The following is a 13,079-nucleotide window of genomic DNA, read 5'->3' as shown; positions in this document are numbered from 1 at the left end:
AGAACCAGAGTCCAATATAAACACATAGAAAAATCCCCCCAAATGGGTACTTTGTCTCAGACTGATACATTTAATGAAGAAGCAAGCACAGGGTTCTTTGGCAGTTCCTAGTACTAATGTCTCTTTGGGGGACATATTAGCAGACCCTATTTGACTGGATTTCTACTCCAGTTTGGAAAAAAGATACTGTGGAATTAGTCTGTAGTGGAATTGTTTATATATAATTTTTTTTAAAATTTATTTGAGAGGGAGAGAGAGAGAGAGCAAGCATGCACGAGCAGGGGCAGGGAGGGGCAGGGAGAGGGAGAAGCAGGTTTCTCGCTGAGCAGGGAACCCAACGTGGGGTTCAATCCCAGGACCCTGAGATCACAACCTGAGCCAGAGGCAGACACTTAACAGACTGAGCCACCCAGGTGCCCCTATATAATTTTAAGTTTACACATACTTTCTATAAAATTCACTCTCTGTGGCACAGTTCTATGGGATTTGACGCACGGTAGTTTCAGCCCTCCCCCAAATTCCCTCACACTGCCCCTCTGTGGTCACTTCCTTCCCACTCACAACCCCAGGCAACCACTGATCTGTTCCTCTTCCTTATAATTTCACCTTTTCCAAAATGGCGTATCAATCCAATCACACAGTACGCGCCTTTTGGGTCTGGCTTCACATAGGAAACTGGATTTGAGATTCATCCCAGTTGTGGAGTAAATCAACTTAGTTGCCTGAATGTACCACAGTTTGCTTATCTAGTCATTAAATGAGAAACCTCTGGATTCCATCCAGGTTTTGGCGATTATGAATAAAGCTGCTATCCCCATTCATGTATAGGTTTTTACGGAAATCTAAGTTTTCATTTTTCTTGGGTAAAAAAGGAGCAAAATGGCTGGGTCATACAGTAAGTGTGTGTTTAACTTCCTAAGAAACTGCCAAACTATTTCCCAAAGTGGCTGTATCATTTTGCATTCCCACTGGCAATACAGTATATCGCTACCATCCCACAGCCTCACCATGCCTAGATATTATCAGTTTTTGTTTGTGTGCTTCTTTGTTTGTTTGAGCCATTCTAATAAGCAGAGTCATGAGGGTATTTCTTTACATAATTCCAAATAAAGATAAGTTAGCTGATTCTCAGATACCTTGCAAGATCATCCAGGCTTGGATTCTGAGATAAGCAATATCTCAAAGACTTGTCTCAAATGACTAGATATAACTCCCTAATTATGGTTGCAGTTTTACCTTGAACTATACTCCAGTCAGGACACAGGCCTTTAGAAATACTCCCTCCTTTTAGTGACAAGTCCAAATTGCACTTGACTGATGACCAAAATCAAGGATTTGGTTCTTGAATGGTCAAGTACCATCTCTGCCTTTTGGCATAGCCCAGAACCTAGTCTCCTATTTGCAAATACATCCTTTTGTTATCAGGGACATTAGGAAGGTCCGTCGATTGCTCTTGGGAAAACTAGTCCACCGATTGTTCTTGGGAAAACTAGTCCATTATTTGAAAAAAATAAAGTTACCTTCCTATTCATTGTGGTATTCTCTTAATATATGAAGAACAACAACATTGAAAATGAGAATGGTTGAAGGCTTTGAGAAAATGGAACATTTTTAAGTGCCAAGCATGATCACAAGGCATTTAGGGCATTTAAATTTCCATCCAACACAATTCACTTAATACTACATAGTCAATGCCACATGAATTACCCTTCAGTTCTTTCTCTTGTAAGGCCTATCTCAATTAGGTCATTTTCCCCCAGCTTTGAACTTTTAAGGCAAAAGAGAAAGATAAAATCTGTGGGTTACTTTTGTAACAAGTTATGTTCTTTCTCAACGAATTTTCCATGACATCTGTTTAGGAAAATCTCAGAATATACCAAAATGAGATAATGATGGGGTTTTATATTATCAAAGGCTGCCTTACCCCCACGCACAAATAAGCTAACTCCCCATTGCACGGAAGGACACTTTTGCATGCCCAGAGGCACAGTCAGTGAAAGGGGGAAACTAAGAAAGGGAAGCTGGTTCTGGTGAAAAAGACCTCCCTGCATCCTCCCCAAAAGCTGCATCCATCTGAACTTGGCATTTCTGACATTGCCATTGATGTCGATAGCCATTGCTCTTCTGTGGATAGACAAGCCCCCTTTTGCTCTTGACACTTACTTGTCTTTCTTGTTCTGCTTCCAGCCTGGGCTCAAAAATAAATTTTAGATTGTTCTTGATGAGGAGGTATTTTCTGAGGAGGTCTCGTGATTCAGAACGATGAGACCTTTCTTTTGACTCTTTCGTGGTTGGTCCCAAGTAGGAGCTGATTCAGGCGGAGCTCATCTCCATCAGGCAGAATGTGCTGAGAACCTTTTAAGTCAAGAGTGCATCCTGGGGAAAAAAATAGTCATGATCAGATGTGTGCTTTGCTCCCTAGATGTTTTGAAATGCTACTTGATTTATTATTGTGATAATTAAGAGGGAGAAAATCCATTTCCACCTTCATGGTCAGCATAGCAGGAAATTATTTGATCTTAAATTTAACTATAAGTGCTCTGGAAATGCAGGTTTATAGTCATGGTCACTGGTCATATTTTGAGATATATATGTGTGTCTTTCTCTCACCTCTGCTTAAGAAGAGATTATATCTAGGATGAACTTGAGGCTATCCAATGCCTCTTGAGAATAGAGTGCATTTTTTTCCCCTCAACCTCTTCTCCACAGTATTAGTGATGGTATTCCTCAGTGCTGTCCTGTGTTTATTTCTGTAATCCTCTAAATGTTCTCATTTACTCCCTCACCGTTAATGTTCTCCTTCTAGTAATGCCCAACACTTATCTAAAACTATGCCCCAAACTCTTGACATTTTACTCTTAATTCCATCTTGAATTTCTATTTGCCTTGAATTTCTATTGGACCTAAAGATGTGTGTCTTGCTGGCACCACAAACATGTGTAAACCCAGACTCTCCATCATCTGCCATTAAACCACTGCTTCCTTCTGATTCACTTCTTCCTATGTCGGATGCTCCATCATCCCAGACACTCAGAGAGCCAACCTCCTGTCTTTTGAGCCTCTCTCAACATCTAGCCCAGGAAATGTCTTCATGCTACGTGGCTTTGCTCCCCCCGCCCCACACACACACACAATGTATTTTACTTTACTCCTTTCCTTTCTGAGCACTCAGTATCATTGAGTGATATTTCACATGGTTGGGCATCAAGAGCCTCCCTTAAGTAAGCTCTTCTCAATCTATCCACATCCCAGCCATCCAAATGGCTACCAGACTAACTTGTCTAAAATTCTACTTTAACAGGCTATCTTCCTATCCAAAAAACCAAATTGGTCCATATGAATGTCCAGTAAATTCTAGTGTCCTAGACCTTTTCTCAAGGCTCAATGCAGATGGGCCTGTACTTTTTTTAAATTGAAGTATAGTTGAAACACAATATTACATTTGTTTCAGGTGTACAACATAGTTATTCAACAACTCTCTACCTTATGCATTCACCACAAGCATGGCTACCATCCGCCACTGTACAACGCTATTAGAGTACCATAGAGTACATTCCCTAAGCTGTACTGTTTATCCCCAACCTGTATTTTATCAAGACCTGTATTTGTATCTTGCCATTTCCTTATATACACCCTACACGCCTACTAAATGTTTGCTTTCAAACCCCCAGAATGGGTTATGTTTGGATACCACGTCTTTGTCTATATTCTCTCCATCTTGAATTGTTCTTCAACGTATTCACCTATTGAAATCTAACCTTTCTTTTTTGAATCCATTCTCAACTTCAGTAAACATCAGGATAAACTAAAATGATGAATTTAAAAAATTGTACTTCCTTGTCCAATCTCAGAATTTTGATTGAAGAGATCCATGACAGAACCCAGGAATCTATATTTTTATTTTATTTTTTTAATTTAATTTTATTTTATTATGTTATGTTAGTCACCATACAATATATTTTTAACAAGTTCACCCAACTTATTCTCATACAGATGACCCTTGGCATCAAAAAAACTCTGAGAAAATTATAAAGCTCTGAAAAAAAAAAAAAAACAGAATACATAAAGACTTCTGTGATGGCACTTGTTGAAAATATTTTACTTTCATTGGAATCCATTAAGCATCTTCATTCTATCTGTAGAGGAGTGGGTCTTCCATCACACAGCAGCCTGAATTAGCATCCTGATTCCATCACCATCTAGTTATATGGCCTGGGGCAAATCACTGAATGTCGCAGACCCCCCTTTCTAATATGCAGAATGAATCAAATAATAGCATCCACCTAATAACATTACTTTGACTTATGAGAAGTAGTGGGCCCAGACTCTGGCACAGAGTAAATAATTACATATTAGCTAGTATTGTATTTCTTACATCGTTCCTAGATCACAATGACTTTATACGGCTTTAGATTCATGTCCCCGCCTCCTTTTTCACCCACTGCTAAACATCAGGTGTTTTGTGAATGTGGTCTGTCTCTTTAATAGATCATAAGCCCCTTAAAAAAAGAGCTCAATGACTATGTTACTTTATTCTGCTTATATTACACAATTAACTCTCTGAATAGAGCAAATGTTCAACAAATATTCTGAATGGAATGGGTTAATTCAGAAGTTTTGTGAAAATGAGCTATTAAATCTAAGTGTATTTTGAGCAAGTTAAAATACAAGTACACATTAGAGAACTTGAGAACTGCATGGGTCACAGTTACTATAATGGTGACACAGTTTTCCAGTGTCGGTCGGTGGCAGAGCTGGGACGGAAAGACAAGTCTCTAGACCTGGGTCCCAATACCTCTGCTACAAATGTCAGCAGCACTTTCCACCAAGAGTTCAAAAATCAGATTGAAACATTTGTAAAAGTCCTCTGAGGATGTTCATACATTTACTCTTCTGGGTGACTAATTGAGTTCCGGTAGAAGTAAGTAGACACATAGATTCCCTATAAAATTAATGGGAAATTATATAAAGCCAAGTATATAGAGTACAGCTTAAAATAAAGGATGTCTATGAAGAGCACCCAAGCCAGGTTCCCTACTCCTTTAAAACTCAGACTTGCTTTGTCAATAGAGTAGCAGACTTTTAGTCTTGACATGCTGTGCCCTACTTTCCTCGTAGTACAGGACGTAGACTAAGAAAAAGAAACTCTAAGAGGCCTATGAGCTGGCAAACAAACAAACAACATGACTCTATGTCTAGAAATGGGTTTCCAACTCTAAAGTCCTTGGTCTATCCAGGATATCTTGTGTCTGTAATGTCAAAACTAATATGAGAAAAGAATGTAGACAAAGCCCAGAAGTCTGGCAACTGCTCATTTCCTATTTGAAGCTATGATAATTCCTATCTGCATGATTAAAACAAATGCTTGAGAACTCTCAGTGATATCTCATTGATCAGACACCACTAAGCAAATATTGACACCAGAAATGATGAAATAGTCCCATGATCTAGCCATAACAAGCCTTCAGAATTATTGATTCAATCCCACAACATTTTCATCCACAATGCAGTATTGGATATCCAGCCAAAGTTCCTTTTAATTATCTTTAAAAATCAAACACTTCATACTTTCTTGAGTGCTTATCCCACAGTCTCATATACTTGTACTTAGATTTTCCTCGTAGAGGGCCTGCTTTTTAAAAATGTTAGCTTTATCCGATATTCATACTTATTTTACTTTCTTCTACCATGTTATAATATTCTCATTTAATATCGCAACCTTTGTTGCTGCACTGTTGCTTTTTCCACCAAAGACAGATGTGGATTGTGACATCATGAAACAGCAATCAGCACTGGGATTCTGTTACAAAGATACATGGCTTGCATTTTCCCAACTCTATACACCTGTCTTCTCAAAAAGGGTAAGAGAGAAAGCAGGGTGTCAACACCCTGTCTCTTCTGGAACAGCCAATATTTATCATGTCAGGCCTCTGGGAAGATTTTTCAGCAGATATGGATCATCGTCTTGACTCTCCTTACTGAGGGAACTCTAGAAGGCGGAAGAAGCCCCTCAAGAAACACTGAATTATCAAATGGGAGAATGGCTGCATTCACTGGCAAAGAGTTCTTTTTTTCTCATTCTTTCCACAATAATTTTTTGATTACCCCTTATGCACAAACCCCTGTGTTCATAAAACTTAAATTCTTTGGGTGATATATCTGCCAGAGTCCCAGCAAGAAAAAATGTCACACTCAATTTATGGTAATTTGAGAAGGACTTATTAGCAAAGTTGTAGGGAAGGTTCAGAGAAAACACACACACACACACACACACACACACACACACACACACACACAAGCAGGATAGTGCCCCAGGGCTAGTAACATCCAAATTGTTATTATCTATGCCTAAATGGTTGAGGGATGAAAAAAGTTACTGAATACTGGTAGGAGCGCCACATAGAGGGACTGCCAGAAGAAGAGGATGATGTTGAGGGGTGGAGGGAGGAAAGGACACAGCCAGCCTAGACAGATCCTATAGAGAGGGCACTCAGGGATAGATACAGTGAGCACACTCTTCTCTCTTCACTCTTGCTGTGGCCTCCCATTGGCTGAAAACAACTGGAGTTCAGAAGACTAGATAGAATATATATAGGCCAGCCTCCCAGGGCACAGAGCAATGTGGAGAAGGATGGATCATGATTGCAGAAGAGGGCCACAGGATAACTGGGCCGAGTGGCAACACTCACAGTGCCTACTGACTCTCGTACATTCTTGCTGAAATGAAAACTTCATCATGTTGTAAGGAGAATAGTAAGGTCAGACACCCAGTTTGGGCTTATGAATAGAACATTCTACGTATTTGGCACTTTGCTGGGATGTGGCATATTCTATTTTTGTATTATGTGCTAGTTTCTATGGTAGGATCTGCTAGAAAAAGGGGAGGGGGAGAAAAATGCCTTAAATCCATATCCTGTGAACCGAAGAAAGGCTCAGATGTGTATATTTAACCTTTAGAGACATAAAAATGAAGGCAACACCATGACCCCTGCTTTTAGGTGTAAAATCGGCTTCCCTTGAGTACGGGCAGGAACTGTGACTTGCTTCTAATCAAAGAAAAGGCAGAAGATGGCTGTCGTTCTTATGTCATTTATGACCAAGGTCATGAGGTCACTGCCATGATTACATTATATAAAATTGCCCTGCTGGCAGACTCTTGCTAAAGACCTTCTCACTCGCTGGTCTGGGAGGAGTAGTTCTGTGAAAGAGCCACATGGCAAGAACTTGGAGCTAAGAGCAGCTTCTGGCAAATGGCCAGCGAGCTGCAAAGGACCTTGGTCCTCCAAGCGCGAGGAGATGAATTCTGCCAACAACCCAAGTGGCTTTGAGAGCGAACCCATCCCTAGCCAAGCCTCCAGATGAGAACTCAGCTCTGGCTGACACCTTGATTACTGTAGCTTTCCAGAGACCCCAGCTGAGTAAGCCATGCCCAGACTCCTGAAACACAGAACCTGTGAGATAATAAATGTGTAAGACTTGTGGCCATTTGCTATGCAGTGACAGAAAACTAATATAAATAGGTATTTCATTTTCCCATATTGTAGTATTTATTAACTCCTTATAATACTCTCCCAAATTCCCTACAACTTGGGTCTTGTGGCTCAGTCATTATTTTAATCAACATCCATGTAGGCTTTACCATTTATAAGCTATTCTTGTAAGTATCAGATTAACTTGTTCATTGAGATAAGCCAATGTTATTAGTCTCAGATAAGTGACAAGGAAACGGAGTCTGCGAGGTATGAATTGGCTTACCCAAGGTTAACCAACTACTAAATGGCAAATTGTGGTTTTTGTCCCAGGACCTTGCCTATAAATCCCAGATTAACCAACTCTACCACTTCCCCTTCCTTACTTCAGTCTTAGGTAATTAAAGCATGGTGCAAATAAGCCATCCTTGTTATCTTTACAAGGGCCAGTTCTATTAATTCCATTCCCCAGGATGGCAAAATGCCTTCCCTTTACCTCAAAAATGCATGTGTTACTGGCCCAAGAGTAAAAATGTATGCCAGCAGGAATAAGCCCATGGAAAATTCAAAGGCCTCCTTCTGCTAATCATGGCTCAGTAGCGGCATCCTTATCTAACATCAGGTTTTAAATTGCATATAGGAGTGTTATAATCATCAGCAGCAAAGGCATAAGGCCAACATTTTAAAACACATTTTACAATGTCTACCCAGGCTTAACTTTTTTTTAAATAGCTAAAAATAAAAGGGTTTTGGCAAAACACTTTATGATAAGGCTCAAACTCTAAACCTTAGTAGTAACCAAAGCAGATGGCAATATTAACAAATAGATTAAAAAAAAACTGTTTTCTGTTGAGAGAAATATTTAGAAGTGAGGCAAAGGACTTACAATTTACCTCTTTGTGAATGGCCAATGGTGGAATTCTATCTGTGAGGTCTGTTGCTGGTTTAATCCAAAGGCCAACAAATGGGGCACAAGGCAATCTCTTTTGAAATGGAGCAGAGCATTTTCTACAGTGGAGATCAAAGGCACTAGTACAACAAGTCATCGAATTGGGCACCTGTAATAATATAAATGAGTGATTAAAGTGGTCCCACCCTTGTGTTTCACATCAGTCCGTTTGAATAGTGGTCATTAACATTTTCCCCAAATTTGTCTCTTTACTTAAACCTATTAGTATCACTGAAGCTGTGGGAGCTTAAGAATAATTTTATAACAAATAAAGGATTGTTTAATGTTTGCCAAACATTTAATAAGCTTCTAAAAAATATCCTGTGTTAGTTCAGCTCAGAATTTGGCCCAAGATGAGAGGGGTTTGTATGATTGTTGGTTGCTTATTTTTCTGAACCTACATTTTAAATGACAGCAGGTTTGGAAATAAATGTGATTCAACCTTGGAATGCTCTTGCTATGTGTCTGTGTGTCTTTTATCAGGGCCCTTGATTAGAAGGAGAAGAGAAAGGAGTCTTTTTTGTTCCATTTCTCCCTGTTATTATATTCATTATGAATCTTTCCCTTTCTTTCCGCCAATTAGGACCTGTCCCAATATGGCGGGACCTCCAGAGTATTAGTGCTGCCTCACATGCGTGACTCTTTCCAGAAATCACTTGGCTTGAAATTCAATCCCCCCCACTTTTTTTTTTTAATAAGGAAATACAGTTCCACTGAATTCCAAAGCATTTATATTTAGAGTTTGTATGACTTAAGGATTTAGTACCAAGAGAAAATGAGAAAGTTCCCATTTTCACCCTTCCTTAAACAAACAGCCTCACTGGGTGCCAAAATATTTGAAATAATTAGCCCTTGCTTGTTGTCCAACAGGGAAGCTTCTTACAACAGGGTCAGTTCAGGAGGATAAAGCAGACGGGATGGACTTGGATTCTAATCTTGACTCCACCAGTTACTAGCTCTATGGGTTTCAATATATCAAATAACCTCTTCAAGTCTACTTCCTAATCTGTAATAGAGGCATACTAATCATGGCTTCTTGAGGCCAATGAAAAGGTTGGAAGAATAGTATCCAAGGCTTTACCCACACCCCCAATCTGGAACATGGGGAGTTATTTAAAAGTGCTATTATTTCAGGACTGAAAACTGCATGCTTTCCCCTGATTGCCTTTTTCAATTGCTCCATCAACTAACTCTCTTTGGTTTGCTCTCATTATTATTTGATTGGCTCCATGATAAACATGTGGTGGGGTTCTGTCTACATAGTATCAAAAGCAACGTAAAGAGCTGAAGAAGGACCAGCTTATTCTGGTCATCTATTTGCTTTGAAACGTAGGTGTATCTTTATTGGTCTCCCCACATTTACCTTCAAAATAATACTGAGGGTTGCTATCGGAGTAGAGGGTCAAGTTGATATACAACTTTGTGCTTTCTTTTTTTAAAATATTTCTTTTTATTTTTAAGTAATCTCTACACCCAACTTGGGGCTCATACTCATGACCCCAAGATCAACAGTCACACACTCTTCTGAATGAGCCAGCCAAACGCCCCTAACTTTGTTGATTCTTGAAGAGTGTTTCTACAAAGCATTTGGTACATAAAGCATTTGGTGCATTTTTGTTCATGAAATGAACAAATAACTGAAATGGTCACATTTAATTAATAATTTTGGTGAGCGGTACATTAAATCATTACATCTTTTCTTAAAAGTATTTTACAATTAATCATATACATTTAAATTAAATGCCCTAGCTTTCTTTTTTTATTATTCAAAGGTCAACAAGTTGGCAATCTGAGGACATTTTTGTTGTCCCCATTGCAATTTAGGAAGGAGTGACATCTCTATAATATTGTTTCTTCTAATGAATGCACCTATTATACTTTTCCATCCATTTAGATCTTCTTTATTATCTTTCTTTTTTTTATTTTTTAAAATTTTTTATTGTTATGTTAATCACCATACATTACATCATTAGTTTTTGATGTAGTGTTCCATGATTCATTGTTTGTGTATAACACCCAGTGCTCCATGCAGAACGTGCCCTCTTTAATACCCATCACCAGGCTAACCCATCCTCCCATCCCCTCCCCCCTAGAACCCTCAGTTAGTTCTTCAGAGTCCATCGTCTCTCATGGTTCGTCTCCCCCTCCGATTCCCCCCCTTCATTCTTCCCCTCCTGCTATCTTCTTTTTTTTTTTCTTAACATATATTGCATTTGTTTCAGAGGTACAGATCTGTGATTCAACAGTCTTGCACAATTCACAGCGCTCTTTATTATCTTTCAATAAAATTTTAAATTTTGCTCTTAGATATTATTTTGTTTATTCTTGGGAACTTTATACTTTTTTTTTAAGTCATAAGATAATCTTTGTTAAATAGACTTTTTATTTTGGAATACTTTTAGATTTACAGAAAAGTTGCAAAGATAGTACAGAGAGTTCTCATAAACCTCACAGTTTCAGTGCCCATGAAGTTATCATCTTACATTAGTCTGGTATATTTGTCAAAACGAAGAAATCAACATTGGAACATTATTATTAACCAAACTCCAGATTGTATTCAGGTTTCAGCAGTTGTTTGTTTTTTCTATTAATGTCCTTCTTCTGTTCTAGGATCTCATCCAGGATAGCACATTGCATTTAGTTGTCATATGCCCTTACTCTCCTCTGGTCTATGACAGTTTCTCAGCTTTTCTTCGTTTTTTATGACCTTGACAGGTTTGACGGGTTTTGGTCAAGTAATTTGTAGAATGTTCTAGAGTTTAGCTATACCTGATGTTTCTTATCATAACTGGACCTGGGCTATGAGGTTTAGAAAGAATCCCACAGGGATCAAAAAAGTACCCTTATCATCAAGTAATATCATTGGGTCCATGAATTCCACATGACATCACCGTAATGTTAACCTTGATCATCTGGCCAAGGAAGTGTAAAGTTAATATTTTTCCTTCTCATACTCTATTCTTTAGAAATTAGTCTGTAAGATTCACCTCCTGGAGGAAAGAGTATCTACATGAGATATTTGGAATTATTTTATAAGGAAAACTTTGTCTTTTCTCTGTTTGTTTATTTTTTTCCATCATTGATTTATATCAGTATGGATTCATGTACATTTATTTTATACTCTGGGCTATAATTCAACACTATGTTACATATTTTGTGGCTCAACTGATTTCAACTTTGGCCAGTAACTATATAATCATTAGCTTTTTTAAAAGTTGTTTTAATAGGTGTGTAGTCATAGCTCATTGAGATATAATTTGCACTTTGCTAATAGCAATGATGACAAACATTCCTTCATGTGTTTATTTGCTAGCTATATTTCCTTTTTGATAAAATTTCTCTTCATTTCATTTGCACATTTTCTAACTGAATTTTTTTTTTTTTTAATGTTGGGGTTTGAGAGTTTTTTTATATATTCTAAATACAAGTCCTATGTTGGATATTGGTTTTTTTCTTAAATTTTTTTTTTTAAGAGACAGAGACAGAGAGGCCGGGGTGGAGGGGGGAGCAGGGGTTGGTTAGAGCACAGGGAAGGGGCAGAGGGAGAGGGAGAGAGAGAATCCCAAGCAGGCTCCACACTCAGCATCATGGAGCCAGACGCTGGGCTCGATCTCACCACCCTGAGATCATGACCTGAGCCAAAACCAAGAGTCAGATGCTTAACTGACTAAGCCACCCAGGCACCCCCCTATGTTGGATATTGTTACTTGAAAATATTTTCTCCTAGTCTTTAGATTAAATGTTCATCCTCTTAACATGGTCTTTCACAGAGCAAAAAATTTTAATTTTGATGAAATCCAATATAATTATTTTCTGTTATGGATCATGCTTTTGGTGTCATGTCTCAGAATTCTTCATTTAGCCCTAGGTTCTAAAATTTTTCTATGTTTTATTCTCAAAGTTTTATAGTTTTACATTAGAATCCATGAACTTTGAATTAATTTTTCTATAAAGCATTAGATTTAGATTAACATTCATTTATTTGCCTTTCGATGTTTGTTTTAGCACCATCTGTTGAAAAGACTGGCTTTGATTGAACTGCTTTTGCAACTTTTTAAATAATCAGTTGACTTATTGTCTAGTTCTGGGTTCTCTCTTCTGTTCCACTGATCTATATGTCTAGGCCTCCCTCAATACCACATTCTCTTATTGTTGTAAACATACAGTAAGTCTTAACTTTGGGCAGAATGATCCCTCCCAGTTTATTCTTTTTCAAAATTATTTTTAGCTATTCTTGGGCCTGTGCTTTGCCATATAAATTTTAGAATGAGCTTCTCCATATCTGCAGACAATATTGCTGGAGTTTTGATATGAATTGCATTAACCCTATAGATCAGGTTTGGGAGAAGTGGTATTTTTACTGTGTTGAGTCCTTCTTTCCTTGACATGGTTGTCTCACCGTATATTTAGATGTTCTTTGATTTTTATCAGTGTTTTATAATTTTTAGCATGCATTTAACATTTTCAGTGATTCACAGTTTTCAGGTCTTTTACATATATTGCTAGATTTTTCAAAATTCTTTTTTTTTTTGAGTGTAAATAGCCTCGTATTTTAATTTTGGTTTTCACATATTCATTGCAAATATATAGAAATACAGTTGCTTTTTGTATGATTTTGTATCCTGTGATCTTGCTAAACTCATTATTAGTTTGGGGTTTGT

General features: G+C 38.0%; 1 non-coding gene across 1 annotated transcript in view; it reads right to left on the bottom strand.

Annotated features, from left to right (window-relative positions):
• LOC118530371 (uncharacterized) overlaps nucleotides 1–2,364 on the bottom strand; it is a 36,155-nt gene extending 33,791 nt beyond the window's left edge. Inside the window, exon 1 of the transcript XR_013445436.1 lies at nucleotides 2,164–2,364. This is a non-coding gene — a transcript (uncharacterized LOC118530371). The remainder of the gene's footprint in view (nucleotides 1–2,163) is intronic.
• Between the last annotated feature and the right edge of the window lie 10,715 nt (nucleotides 2,365–13,079).

This window comes from Halichoerus grypus, chromosome 2 (genome assembly GCF_964656455.1).
Source record: "Halichoerus grypus chromosome 2, mHalGry1.hap1.1, whole genome shotgun sequence".
In the NCBI taxonomy this organism is placed as follows: Eukaryota; Metazoa; Chordata; class Mammalia; order Carnivora; family Phocidae; genus Halichoerus; species Halichoerus grypus.
The sequence above is the reverse complement of the archived record's forward strand: the minus strand, read 5'-3'. Positions and strand labels throughout refer to the sequence as shown.